Genomic DNA, 14,168 nt, shown 5'->3' with positions numbered 1-14,168 from the left:
TGTTTTCGAAACAGCACAGGAAGAACAATGTGTAAATTCTGAAAAAGTGCTCACAAAGATACATAGGTGTTGTTTTAATGCAAATCACATCATGCGTGGCACAAAACCAGATGATTATTTTAAATATTTGAGAACGTTTAAGCAAATTGTTCCTGAAATGCTAAACGAGAACTATTTCCAGAGATTGCACACCTCATAAAAGAGCACCACAACCCCAAACCACTCGCGGTTGGATCGAGTCCGAAAGCTAATGGCAAGGTTCAGCATTAAGGTGAATCCATTTCTGCATTTGTTGCTACATAACGCTAACAAATTCTGTGACTCTGGGGGCAGCGAGAGACACCGTGTTATCTGACAGATTAGCATGTGAAGGAAATGAAACACAGAAACGACCACTAGCACGATCAAATTTAGTTTTAAAATGCACCCTGGAATTATATCAAAGAAAAGCTTCAACGACAAATAATTCACTGACTTCTGAAAGGGCGGGAGGTTGTGTATTGCACCAAATCAATCAGCTGTGCCCCTCCACGGAAATACAAGAGATAAAGAGCTACAAGTGACTGAAATATAAAGAAGGTATGAAAAGAAAGAGTGAGACTGTACAACTAGGGTCACGGGTTGCAGTGTTTAAAGATAGAGGAAGCGTTATTCCAGCAGGCACTAGAAGAGATCCACAGCGATCCATTTCTTTTGGAAAATCAGAGCACTCTTGTACGCTGAAGAAACCAGACGCGATGTCCTTGTTTCCATATCACCAGGAAAGTTCTTGTAACTAGCAAACCGCTCCAGCACCTCGATGTCCTTTCTGTACCGAGGTGCCCAAAACTGAACACAGTACTCGAGGCGAGGCATCACCAGCGCCCAGTACGGGAGCAGGATTACTGCCCTGGTCCTGCTTACCACACCATTCCCGATACAAGCCAGGACGCCGCTGACCTTCTCGGCCACCTGGGCCAAGTTTTAGTTTCGGGCAGTAGCTCGTACAAGCGTTTAACTCTCACGTATCCCCCGAGACCTTCTCATTCCGACTGCAGAGTCGGAGGGACTCTTTTCAACCCATCCTTTGCATACAACTGATTGTAACTCAAAGTTTGGTTCCTCCTGTCTTCCGCCCATCAGACAATCAGATAAGTGACGCGAGGCGTTTTGCGAGATTCCGGTGAAGAGCCCTCTCAAAGAACTATGAAGTCCTTTCACACCATCCTTCAGCCGGTTCAAAACTGGAAGTTCCTCGTGGCATCAATTTGGAAGGGAAGTTCTTTGGATGGGCGTCACGTCAGACGCAAAGCGATCTGTTTGAATTAGGCACAATTATTTAACTTATTAATGAATTCCACAGCAAGGCGAGGAGAAGCGCATAACAAACTTTAATTGAAAGTGCAATTTAAGACCCGAATTCAGATCTAGAGTCCGCACGTCTAACTGTCAGGGTCCGCGGCCGCCGCTAACGAGGCAACGACTTCCAGGTGCGGCGGGGCCGGGGCCAACCGGGCACAGCTGCGCCTCGTCGGCAGCCCGGGGCGGGTCCGCCCAAACGCCTTTTAAGCTCCGCCGGAGGCCGCAGGAAGCTACGAGAGCCGTCAGGGTTCGCAGCTCGCGGGAGCCGGAGCCGACTCTGATCCTTCGTCCGGTCCTAGCGCCGCTGATGCTGCTTTTCGAGTGAGAGCTTTGGAATCCGTGTAATTCCGTGTAACGTTCTCGTTGCGTTGTTTTGTTTCAGGCTGCAGCGCGATGTCTCGCGGGGAGCATCGGCCCGGACCGGTGAGCCGTTCGGGGCCGTCCGCCCGCAGCGGGAGGCCGCCGGGTTCTCGCCGCGGGGCTCCCGCCGGCTTCTCGGAGCCGTCGTAGAGTCGCCGCCCGGCTGCCGCGCCCTCCGAGTCCTGGCGCAGCCCAGGGCTATATAGTAAGGGCTTCAGTTCCTCCCGCTCTCGTCGTTGGGAGCGAGAGGGACGGGGCCGTATTCCTGCAGCCTCGTTGCTGCTGGGGTAAGAAGCGACGCAAAGGGCTGCTGGAACAAGTTTTCTCTTATTGCAGGCTGAGCGAGGGCTGCGGCCGAACGTCTTCTCGTCCCGAACCGGCGAGACGGTGGAAGCGGTGAGTGTTTGGGAGTCGCTAGTAAACTCTCTCCTCTTGAGCTTCGCGGAGAGCCGCCGCTCGGCGGCATCTGTTTGTTGGGGTTCGGCACGGCGCTGTCGCCGGATTCCCACGCGGCCTTTTTAGAAGAGCCAGGGCGGGGCCGCCACCGAACCGCCCGAGACCGACCGCGACCCGGGGCGGCCTCGGCCCCCCGGAAGGGTTTTGCGGACGCTTCAGCCTCTCCCTCTTCCAGCGGTGGGAAGGAGCAGGATGAGGCTATATATTTCTATTCCACCCCCCTCCTTCTTCCCCTGCCGTATGTAATTTCAGGGGCGCGATCTCGTTCCCGTCGTGGAGATGCAGTGGGACAGCTTGCGTGACTGAACGCTGATGTGGACGGCGTGCTCTTTGTAGAAGAGACAGACAGGTGAGGCGGTGGCGTCGCTCTTCCGGAGAGCGGACCGGAATGTATGGAGCTCTGACTTCCAGGAAAGAGTAACTGGGGGTGCAGTGGCGTGGGAGGCTCAAGACACAGTAAACGTGGGTAAATCACTGGGTGCGTAGGTTACAGATGAGGAAGCTGATAAGATGTTCTGCACGCAGCTGATAATAACCTCACATCTGTGGACACGAGTTGTCACAGCAGACTTGAACCATCCTGCTGCCAGTTGATAGCAAAGCAGAGCTGCCAGGTATAATTCATTCCAGGATGTTCCTGTAGGTGTCAAAGATGAAATTTCTGACAGAGGCAACGGAGGAGCCGATGAGGAGAGCGGTGCTGCTGGATCTCGCCCTCTGTACGGAGGAAGGGCCAGCGGGGGACGCGAAGACCGGGGCAGCCACAAGCGCACCAGGAGACCTGCACGGGCCAATGAGGAGGTCACAGGTAAGCCTGAAGAGGAAAGGTAGGGTTAAGGCCCCCTTAGCATCGCCTTTGGGGAGGAAGGTAAAGGCTAACTGAAAATTCCAGGTTTGCCAACAGCAAAGCAGTGACTAGAGAACGTGTGGGCCTGCTGTTATTGGGGCCCCCACCTCGTAAAATAGGGTATGTGAGAAGGAAGAGGTGCCAGGTAACCTCTCTGCTTTCTCTGCTTCAGCAGTGGCTGGGAATATCAGATGAAAGAGTCTTTGAGGGGGAATGACTTCCCTTTGAGGGCGGAGGAGCTGTTCAAAAATCATGTAGGTGAAACTGATGCCTATGTGCGCTGAGGGAGCTGGCAGAAGCGACTGCCAAAGAGCTCTCTATTGTTCTTTTTACTCTCCTAGATGAAGGTTGCCTGAGGACCGCCGGAGAGCCAACGTCACCGCAGTCTTGAGAAAGAGCAAGAAGGATGGCCTGCGCAACTGTAGGTTGGCAGTCTCACCTCCCTCCCTGGCACAGTGATGGGACAGCTCGTTCTAGATGTTACCTTCTCTTCCAGTTGCTCAGAGATATTTGTAAGGAGCAGCCACGGTGGATTCAGCAAGGGGAAGCGATGTCAGACTGAGCTGGTAGGTAACTTTTTGCGTTGCGATTATGCGATCAGATGAGAGAAATGCAGTGGATATTGTGGGGTGGTGGGATATCACATCTGTCAGTACCTAAATGCAGGAGTGTAGTTGATGGTGATGGGTTTCTTTGGAGGTGTGTGGTGGTGGAAGTTTCTAGATAGTTTCTACAAGAACAGGAAGAATGATTTCACTGCGGGAGGGATGAAATAAGCTGCTTGGAGAGGTTGCAGAGTCTCCTTGTCTGGGAATCTTCAAGTAGTGTCTGGATGATCTTACAGGGTGAGTGCCACAGCAGAGCATTCAGCAGCGAGGATCAGCCTGGAGTTGCGAGCCCTCTGACCGGTCTGCCCTGCCTCAAGCGTTTTGCAGAGTTGTTGCTGCAGGTTCAGAGCGGGCATTCTCTTGGTGGGACTCTGGAGTGAGGTGAGCAGTGTCCTTGAGTCCCCGAACAGCGTGTGGTGCCCCTGGGTGACAGAACTCCTTTTGTGTGAGAAGGTGATGGCACCTCCATTCTCCAGGGGTAGGCTTGATGGAGGGTGCCAAGTGCCGCCTGCAGGAGTTGGTGCTTTGTTCCCTCAGGTGCTGTTGCAGCTGGTGTCCCCACCCTGGATTGGTGTGTGCTGCAGGGCTCTGAGGCTGTTTTGGTTTCCTTTGAGGGGGTGGTTGAACTTGGCTGTGTGTGCTGGTGTTAACTGGTGTGGTTGAGGGATGCTGGAGGGGGAAAGGAGGGCTGACACTGGCTGTTGATGCTGGTGTTGGCCCTCCTTTCCCCCTTGGCTTGGGGCTGCTGGGTGGGGTGTGCGCTATCTCAGAGAGATTATTTTTTTAGGGTGGGAGGGTTGGGTGCAGGTCAGTAACGGAAATTTTTTGGTCGCTGGCTGGGGGGTGGCAGCCCTGGGAGGGACCGAGTCCCTCCGGGCTCCCCCCTCGGTGGGGGGGGTGAGGGGGCAGCCCTGGGAGGGACCGAGTCCCTCCGGGCTCCCCCCTCGGTGGGGGGGGTGAGGGGGCAGCCCTGGGAGGGACCGAGTCCCTCCGGGCTCCCCCCTCGGTGGGGGGGGTGAGGGGGCAGCCCTGGGAGGGACCGAGTCCCTCCGGGCTCCCCCCTCGGTGGGGGGGTGAGGGGGCAGCCCTGGGAGGGACCGAGTCCCTCCGGGCTCCCCCCTCGGTGGGGGGGTGAGGGGGCAGCCCTGGGAGGGACCGAGTCCCTCCGGGCTCCCCCCTCGGTGGGGGGGTGAGGGGGCAGCCCTGGGAGGGACCGAGTCCCTCCGGGCTCCCCCCTCGGTGGGGGGGTGAGGGGGCAGCCCTGGGAGGGACCGAGTCCCTCCGGGCTCCCCCCTCGGTGGGGGGGGTGAGGGGGCAGCCCTGGGAGGGACCGAGTCCCTCCGGGCTCCCCCCTCGGTGGGGGGGGTGAGGGGGCAGCCCTGGGAGGGACCGAGTCCCTCCGGGCTCCCCCCTCGGTGGGGGGGGTGAGGGGGCAGCCCTGGGAGGGACCGAGTCCCTCCGGGCTCCCCCCTCGGTGGGGGGGTGAGGGGGCAGCCCTGGGAGGGACCGAGTCCCTCCGGGCTCCCCCCTCGGTGGGGGGGTGAGGGGGCAGCCCTGGGAGGGACCGAGTCCCTCCGGGCTCCCCCCTCGGTGGGGGGGTGAGGGGGCAGCCCTGGGAGGGACCGAGTCCCTCCGGGCTCCCCCCTCGGTGGGGGGGGTGAGGGGGCAGCCCTGGGAGGGACCGAGTCCCTCCGGGCTCCCCCCTCGGTGGGGGGGTGAGGGGGCAGCCCTGGGAGGGACCGAGTCCCTCCGGGCTCCCCCCTCGGTGGGGGGGTGAGGGGGCAGCCCTGGGAGGGACCGAGTCCCTCCGGGCTCCCCCCTCGGTGGGGGGGTGAGGGGGCAGCCCTGGGAGGGACCGAGTCCCTCCGGGCTCCCCCCTCGGTGGGGGGGTGAGGGGGCAGCCCTGGGAGGGACCGAGTCCCTCCGGGCTCCCCCCTCGGTGGGGGGGGTGAGGGGGCAGCCCTGGGAGGGACCGAGTCCCTCCGGGCTCCCCCCTCGGTGGGGGGGTGAGGGGGCAGCCCTGGGAGGGACCGAGTCCCTCCGGGCTCCCCCCTCGGTGGGGGGGTGAGGGGGCAGCCCTGGGAGGGACCGAGTCCCTCCGGGCTCCCCCCTCGGTGGGGGGGTGAGGGGGCAGCCCTGGGAGGGACCGAGTCCCTCCGGGCTCCCCCCTCGGTGGGGGGGTGAGGGGGCAGCCCTGGGAGGGACCGAGTCCCTCCGGGCTCCCCCCTCGGTGGGGGGGTGAGGGGGCAGCCCTGGGAGGGACCGAGTCCCTCCGGGCTCCCCCCTCGGTGGGGGGGTGAGGGGGCAGCCCTGGGAGGGACCGAGTCCCTCCGGGCTCCCCCCTCGGTGGGGGGGTGAGGGGGCAGCCCTGGGAGGGACCGAGTCCCTCCGGGCTCCCCCCTCGGTGGGGGGGTGAGGGGGCAGCCCTGGGAGGGACCGAGTCCCTCCGGGCTCCCCCCTCGGTGGGGGGGTGAGGGGGCAGCCCTGGGAGGGACCGAGTCCCTCCGGGCTCCCCCCTCGGTGGGGGGGGCGAGGGGGGGAGCCCCTCCCTGGGGAGGGGGTCTCTTCTGTGGGGCCTGGAGTGGCTCCTGTGTGGTGGTGGCTGCTTTGTGGTGTTGCTCCTGGTACTGAAGGCAGGAGATAGGGTGTGGAGGAGCTGGGTCCTGCTGAAGAAGAAAACTCAGTTTGTTTATTTCCCTTTTTAAAAGGATTTGGATAAGTGGCTGGAGGTAAAATGCACCTGTGGTGTATGTGTCTTGTCTGCTATGGATTTACGGTATGGTTTACAGTATCAACAAGCTAAATAGGCTGAGATGACTAGGAAGGAGTTAAACCTTAATCACACAGAAATAGCTTAATACATTTACATAAAGTGTTATCAGATGGCTCTCACAAAAGAAGCTTTCACAACCATTTCCATTTTTAGTTTTCCTAGTATACTTTTTTCCCCCCCAAAATAAGATGGCAACTGAGTTGGAGAATAGAGCAGCAGCTTTCCTTCTTCCTAGCTGTGCCTCCTGTAAAGTGTGCTGCATTAAATTGCCAGACAGACAACTTAATATCTAAACTTGAATAGTGAAAAGCTAGGTTTCCCTTACTTAGATGTTGGTTGCTTTACCTTCTTGCTTAAGTAAAGCTGTGGAGAAGATCTTTTAGATATAGTCCTGTTCTTATTTCAGCAGGTGTCCTCAAAAAATTGGTAATGAGGTTTGCTTCTGTGGGGTGGGAAGCAGGTGATGATGTATGCCTTTTTGCAGAAGAATTAATGGCTTATGATGGCCTTTAAGGAAGGCTGCGTCTGCTGCGGGTGCAAATGCTCTGCGTTGCGTGTGGGAACTGGCGTGCCTATGAATATCCGCGCTAAAATGGAACGGCTAAGCTTAGGTAACTCAAATTTTTGTGGCCAAGTGGATGTCTGTCTGTCTCTGACTTCAAAACAACAGTAAATCCTCACTTACCGCAAAAAAGCTGAGGCTGTACTATCTATTTCTGTGCTCAGGCCTCGTTCCCTTGCTGCTGATGTTATTTACCTTGGGGAGACAAAAAGGAAGAAAAATCCCTTAAGCAAAAATCCCTTAAGCAATCAACTATTTAACACTGCATGTTCTGAAAAAAAGTGAGACTGAAATCATTACCAAATATTTTACAAGTTATCTCCTGCAAAAGTACAGTGTGTCAGGCTTGCTCTACTCAGTAAATAAAATAACTGATTATGTTGCCATTGTTTGTCCTGTTGCAGAAAATTCTGGAGATGAGCATTTCTTGAGCTCACAGGTATGGGTGCTGTCCCAAGAGCGGTGTGGCGATGACTGTCCTGCCAAAAAAATTTCTGCTTTCCATTTGTAAGGTAAGTTCACTGAGAACTCTCTCTTTTCTTGCTCGGTAACCTGAGCTAGTGCTTCCATTAGAAACCCTTTGTATTGAGTCTTGGTAAGTTAGTTTCTGTAAACATTCATCCCATGCTGAGGCTGAATTCTTCTACTGCTAGCTATACTAATACATCCTGATCTACATTGAGCTTTGCAATAAAAGCGGTGGAACTGCTGTTGGGCTTTTGCGTTAGACATCTGTGTGTGGTATGCTGCAATGTATTGCAGCCTAGTTTATGTAAGAGTCTGCAATTACTAATGGCTTCATTTTCAATCTGTTAATGACCCGGTTCTGCTGCTGTTCAAGTGCAACATGAAGGTAATTCAAGATAGAAAAATGGAGTTCACTGAGTTAGAGTTGATACTAACGTGATGCTACTTTCGTAATAACTTCAGTGGAAGTTCTGATGAGTTATTAGGTTATTTTAATCGCGAGTTCAAGATGTTGGTGGGTGAACTCCTTCCGAAGAACGGAATGGAGGCATATTTTCCATAGGGATGACTAAATGTATATTTCTGAGATGAGAGGAAAAGTTTATGAAGAAACAAGCACGGATTCACTGAGGTGCCTGTTTCTTTTTGTTTATAGAATTGAAAAGCATACTGGATCAGAAGGGCCTTGCAGCTCCTAGCTCTGGGTGAAACTGCCCCAACTGTGGCTGAGACTGGCACCCTAACGCTTTGAGAACTGTCAGTGCTGGCTGTAACTCCTACCTCAGGGAAGCCTGCTCTGATATTTCACCCCCCTTTCTGGAGAGATATATTTCTTTGGTTTATGCTGGAGTGCCCTGAACTGCTCACCGTGAGGCTGTACTGCTGCTGTGGAGTTGAGTGGGATGATCCCTTCCCCGGCTGGTAGCGGTGGGCCTGATGTGCCCCGGGAGGTAGTCAGCCCTCTGATAGCGCTAGGACACAATTTATCTTGTCAACTGTGGCACCCAGGTTCCTTTACCCATGGCAGTTCTCTGGCCTCGTCCCCCTGGCTGTAGCTGGCCTCCGTCAGGTGTGGGCTGCTGTCAAGCTTGGCGTGGCTGGCAATTGTGGGTAGAGATGAGGCTGCAGAGCCCTTCTACCCCAGTTCTACCCCAGTGCATGGCTCCTCCTAATGTATCATAATCAGCAAACTTATTTAATACAACTTGACTCTCATGTCCTGATCGCTTATAGCAATACCAAAGAAAACTATGCCCCCTAGAATCTGACTGGCGCCTGTCTCATAGCCTCTCACGATCTCATTTATTCTAACAAATGCTTGGAGCCTCTTCTGTACGGGGCAAGTTGGGGCTTAGCTCCTCGTTTGTCTAAAGAGGTACAACTGGGAGGGGCTGTTTGCTGGCACGGGATTTAGTTTCTAGATCCCCTTACCTGACAAGAGTTTTCCTTACCTTCTCAAAGAGAGAACGCGTGCTTGGAACTAGATCGCAGGCAACGATGTCTCGCTTTTGTAATGCAGATGCTTCCTCGTGTGCTGGGATGATGCGGTGGGGTGATGAACTGGTAGGAACGGTTCAACAGAAGAGACGGCAGTTACTGAATCAGAATATTAGACAGTTGAAGTTAATGGAAACATCCTTCTACTGGGAATAACATCTGTAATACCAGATCTGTATACATGAAATCTGTAATAAACTCATAGCTACAAATAAATGTTTTCTCCCACCCAAAGGTGGATATTTTTAACTGCTACAATCCTAGTCACATTACTATTCAGGATATCTGCACAGTATCCTACCACTACTATCCAGAATGGCTGAGCGAGAAGCTTAAAACCCCTTTCAGTGGTTTAAAGCACGTTTCCTGGGTGCCCGCGTTCGGAAGGACTTCTGCTGTACATACCGGTCTTCCTAATGTCTTCCATTACAAACAGTTATAAACTCTTTACCCTCGCTTTAGCCGGGGGTAAACTGTAGAGTGTGTTCCTCCATCAGTAAAGAAAAAAAGGATTTTCATTCTCATACTTATTTTTATGACCATCAGAAACAAAAGCAGTAATCCTTAATTCATGTGAGCTTCGCAACAAAAAGCAGCATCTGACCACGAGCAATTTCAAAAAATGACCTTTGCGCTGTCCTTGCTTCTATAGAGCACCAATCCCTCCTCGCGCAGGAGGAAGATCTTTTTCTACTTTCTGTGCTTGCCTGTGGTAGTTGCATCTGTACAAATCTCACTTCCGCATCAACTCAGGATAGCGAGAAGATAAATCCCACCCCTAACCTACACAATGAATGTCAAACGAAGGGGATTTTTTTACTTGAAAAAACAAAAACAAAACTCTGCAAGAACAATAGGAAGTCTTTTAAACTCCTTTACCTGATTTAGCCTCTCAGTAGTTCGTAGGTTCTTAAGTATTCAATGCAACAAAAAAAAATCAGCTGTAGAAGAAAGAAAAGTAAGAGAAGAGCAAGGTTTCAGATTTCACCTTCCTAAGTGCACTGAGACAGGCACAAGGAGAAATTGTCACAAAAAGAAAAAAGCACGTGCATCCGAAGTCCCTGGCTCACAAAACAACTCTGCAAAGGAGGGATCTCCTGAACGAATCCTTCCTCTGTGGCAGTCAGCCCTTAAATGGGGTCTAAGAGGAGTAGAGCCTGGCTCCACCCCTTCCCACAATTGAATTGCCTTCACCTGTCTCACAGGCCTGACCTGGTCTCTCCCAGGTGCTCAGTCAGCGATTCGGGCCCTGACTTGGCAGTTCCCTTACAGTCATGCAAATCTCACTGCTTACATTATAAGCTACTCAGACTGCCGAGACACGCCGGCCTTGAGAGGCCAGATGGGAGGAAGTGGAATCCCTTATCCTTCTCAATATGTTTCCTCAGAGAAGAGATCCCACGAACTTCACTAGCCTAACAGAAGCATGACAATGAGACAAACTAGCCCTGAGGAGGAATACTGAGCTCACCCGTCGGTACAGCTGGGGAAGATGGCTGTGGAGACGGATGGGCTGACAGGCTTCTTTCTTGTTCCATTTTTACTGGTAGTCTGACACAGTAAGATCATCAAACATAGGAGCGCGTGCCTGAAGTCACGCTCTGAGTTACTGAACCCTCTTCTCAACTATTTACGCTAAAGTAGAAGGCGAAATCTGAGGTCTCCCTTAGAACAGCTGCGGGAAGAATTTGCTCAGTTCTAAGGCAGGACAGTCATCTACCTCAAAAGAAATTTAGTTGCCATATCCTCAGGAACTGACTGCTTTCCAACGCTTCTGATTTCTGGATGGGAGTTTGCAATGGCAGTGCTCCAACTCAGACTATTTTATTAATTTTTCTAAGAAAAAAAAAAAACCTAGGAAGATACCCTTCTATGCTGCCCAACTCATTAACACCTCAGTACATTCTGTGCTCGGAGCAGTGTCATTTTAATTTATCCCACACAGCGTTCAAACCAGTAAAAGGCCAACCTGCAAAAAGAGACAAGAATTTCAGAACAAAATATTACATACATATTCTCAAATGCTGAATTAAAAAACAGCATAAAAGGGACTCCTAAAGGATGCCTTTCTGAGAGCGCAAGACTTCTCCAGCAGGAGAAGCTGGACACTGAAGGCAGGAAACCAGCACAAAACAGAACAATGATTGGCCGGGGAAAAAATGGGGAAAAGAAGAGAGTGAAAGCAGGAGAAACAGGAACACATTACCCAGGAAGAAAGCAAAAACGCATTCCGCAAGTCAGCCAACACAGATGAAACTGAACCTGGTAGTAAGTTTCAAAAAATAACAAGAAGGGATATCCACAGGTACATTGTTCAGTTGTCAAGTAACTCGCCGGCGATTAGAAAAACGTCATGTACCCATTTTTAAGAATCTTGGAGAAGAAAAGGCCTCACTGTGGGCTTTTAACACTTGAAGGAAGATTATAAACAGGAGGGAGACCAGCTTTACACGTGGTCTGTGTAATGCTAAAACGTGATTGAAAATAAAGCCACAACAGCAGAGTGGCAAAGTCCCAGGCTGCAACAAATGAGGACAAACTCAAACACAGCACCTACACCAGACGCAGAAACAAAGAAAAGAAGACGCCTACCTTCAGAAAGTCTCCTATAAACCAGGACCTCCAACAAGGAGTCCTCGCCTCTGCTATCAACCCTTAAATGAGGCCTGGGAAGGGGTGGATCCTGGTTCCGCCCCTTCCTGTCACTCGTTGCTTGCACCTGAGCTCCCCTGGGATAGCCCTGCCTACCTGCCAGGTGCTCGATCACCAGCTCCAGCTGTGACTGAGCATTTCTGCTACAGCCTGATAGTGACGGGACGAAGTGGAATGGCTTTAAACTAACAAAGGGGAGATTCGGGTTAGATATTAGGAGGCAGGAATTTTTAACTTGGGGTGGTGACGTACCAGCCCGGGATGCTCGGGTATGTCATGATGGCCCAATTTTTTTTCTTTTTAACATTCGCAATGTATGATTGCATAGAGATACAACATCGTAAGCCGTTCCTAAGTTGAGCGCGGAGTGCCGACGTGGTTTTTGATCCGATTTTCTCTTGATAAAGTCTTATTCAGCTTCGGAAGGGTGTTCATCGTTCAAGCGATGTCAGTGTCTCTGGCGATTTTCAAGTCCCCAGCAAGTCTACGTGTTCAAGTTAATCGGCGATCACATTACTGAATTCACATACAATTTATTAACTTTTTCCAACAAACCTTCTAACAAAAGTAATATAGTACAGACTAGAAACTTGCCTTGAAATGCAACTCCGCGGTTGGAAAAAGGACTACGTAAGCGCTCAAACGAAACAAGAAAAGTGCGCAAAACTCGCCAAAAAAATCACCTTCTCTATTGTCAAGATAGGCCTACCCAGGGTACTTAATATCATATAGGTCGTGTCGCTGATGCACAAAAGAAAGTTTTCGGCTATCGCATAAGTGATATTCTCTGGCTTCGTTGTGAAGTAATTTCTAGGTTACTTGCAAGTGAATAAGTATTCCCAGCTACTGAATGCTTACTGTCTTCTTGATGTATTCCTTTATGCAAATTGATTCTCTCGGCAATGGGAAATAAAAGTTTCTCATTTCTAGGCTGTCATTTTTGTGCGGCTTCAGTCAAACTCAAAATACCATTGTAAACTAAGTTAGAAGAGTTACCTATTTAACTGTTACCTATTTCTTACTCAGACAGAAGTGGAGACAGAAGATGACATATGTGGTTCCGTTTTGTCCGGCGGTACCTAAAAGAGAACTGGCTTCAATCGTGACTGGAGCAAAGCTCAAAGCTACATTGGATCGCTCTATTTCTTTCTAGAGAAGTGGCTGAGTGTCTGCGCTGATGCTGCGGTGAGTTGGCTGCGGCTAACAGGTGCGCTCCTGCCCAGCCATTCTCTCAGTGTCCCTCTTCATTGGGAACTGAAACTAGAAATCTCTGGGCAACTAAAGAACAAAGAGATTGCTTACTGGTTCTGTTGTGAGAAAAACAGACTTGGCTCGGGAAAACTAATTGACTGTCTATTAAAACAAATAACTGCTGATGTGAGTACTAGGAAATAGTAATAAAAGCAACTGTAGCTTTGGGAAAACACTTTTCTTCACCCCCTTTCCTGGGCTTAACTTCTCACTAAAGACCTCGCTAGAATTGCTACATGTTGCACTCAGACCCTTGTGAGATGGAATAGACAGCAAAGGATTGCGTTGTGGTTGCTCTCTGCTGTTCCTTCCCTCTTGCTCCTTTCCTCTGCTGCAGCATAGGCCTCCTGTAGGCTGCCATCTCTTGGGGAGTACCTGCTCCCGTACGGGCTCATCTGTGGGCAGCGGTCCCTTTGGTGAAGAAACTCCTCTTGGGTGAGTTATGTGCGTGTGGGTTGCCTGCTCCGCTGCATAACACGTCCTTCTCTGACCTTCTCAATCCTCTGCTCCTTCCCACTGGCTTTGTATCCCTGTGCGGTCCTTTCTTAAATTCCTGAATTTCTTTCCACCGACAGCTCTGCTAATGAAACCATCTAGGTCCTGGGATAGGTCCAGTGCAGAGTGGGCTGAAACCAATTGTAATAATCGCAGGCCTTCCCTAATATCTCACAGAGATTACTCCTGCTACTCTCCATTCTTCCAAAAACCCAATACAGACACCAATATCTATTACTGAGGGGGGAGAAAGGGGAAGAAAACAACCTTCGCAGGATTTTATAATAATAATAATAACAACAACAACAACAACAACAACAACAACAACAACAACAACAATAACAATAATGCATCTGATGCAATACTAGAAAGAGTGCAGTTTAATATGAGTTGAGAAAATTGGGTAGATTGTAGGATTAGATCTCAAAAATCTTTTGAAATGATCGCTAGCTGTGAGAATACGTTCCCTGGGTCACAGACTCTAGATCAGTGCTATTCCTAGTTCATGAATGATGAACTGGTTACCCAAATGTCCCTTTGGGTAACTGAGAGATAAAGGGTAGTTGTTTTGTCATTTTGGTCATGCTATACTTCTGTTAAGCAACGTGATTTAAATGTGAAGTGGAAAAAACTGATTCAAATTGCCTTAAAGACAGAAACATTTTAAAACAGAAAAACAGTTATGTCATGTATGACCATCTAAGAGACTATCACAAAAATGACTAAAAAAATCCCCAAAACCAAAACCAACCAACCAAAGAACCCCAATACCCTACCCCTAATTTGGAGTAAAAGACAAACTCTGTTTCTTTTTATTTTGAGTTATATTAAAGACAATTTTCCTGCACTTATTTTGAG

General features: G+C 51.0%; 2 long non-coding RNA genes across 15 annotated transcripts; one reads left to right on the top strand and one right to left on the bottom strand.

Moving 5' to 3' along the window:
- The first annotated feature begins 64 nt into the window (after positions 1–64).
- On the top strand, positions 65–9,161 carry LOC149917007 (uncharacterized). 12 transcript variants are annotated; one of them, XR_016468696.1, is made up of 12 exons: positions 65–1,906; positions 2,038–2,097; positions 2,410–2,506; positions 2,801–2,965; positions 3,177–3,258; positions 3,346–3,425; positions 3,501–3,570; positions 3,849–3,993; positions 6,321–6,388; positions 6,870–6,996; positions 7,352–7,459; positions 8,071–9,161. It is a non-coding gene; the product is annotated as an uncharacterized LOC149917007 (long non-coding RNA). The 12 variants fall into 12 exon arrangements; XR_016468687.1 differs by adding an exon at positions 4,150–4,183 and having other exon boundaries at positions 67–1,906; positions 2,410–2,965; XR_016468695.1 differs by having other exon boundaries at positions 2,410–2,965; positions 3,346–3,429.
- Positions 6,142–11,738, bottom strand: LOC149917006 (uncharacterized). 3 transcript variants are annotated; one of them, XR_016468698.1, is made up of 5 exons: positions 10,384–11,738; positions 9,792–9,853; positions 8,867–8,975; positions 7,071–7,142; positions 6,142–6,278 (listed from the first exon to the last, which is right to left on the bottom strand). It is a non-coding gene; the product is annotated as an uncharacterized LOC149917006 (long non-coding RNA). The 3 variants fall into 3 exon arrangements; XR_016468699.1 differs by having other exon boundaries at positions 6,142–6,275; XR_016468700.1 differs by lacking the exon at positions 9,792–9,853.
- Positions 11,739–14,168: the final 2,430 nt, after the last annotated feature.

This window comes from Phasianus colchicus, chromosome 8, assembly GCF_987193195.1.
Source record: "Phasianus colchicus chromosome 8, bPhaCol1.hap1.1, whole genome shotgun sequence".
Lineage (NCBI taxonomy): Eukaryota > Metazoa > Chordata > Aves > Galliformes > Phasianidae > Phasianus > Phasianus colchicus.
The sequence above is the reverse complement of the archived record's forward strand: the minus strand, read 5'-3'. Positions and strand labels throughout refer to the sequence as shown.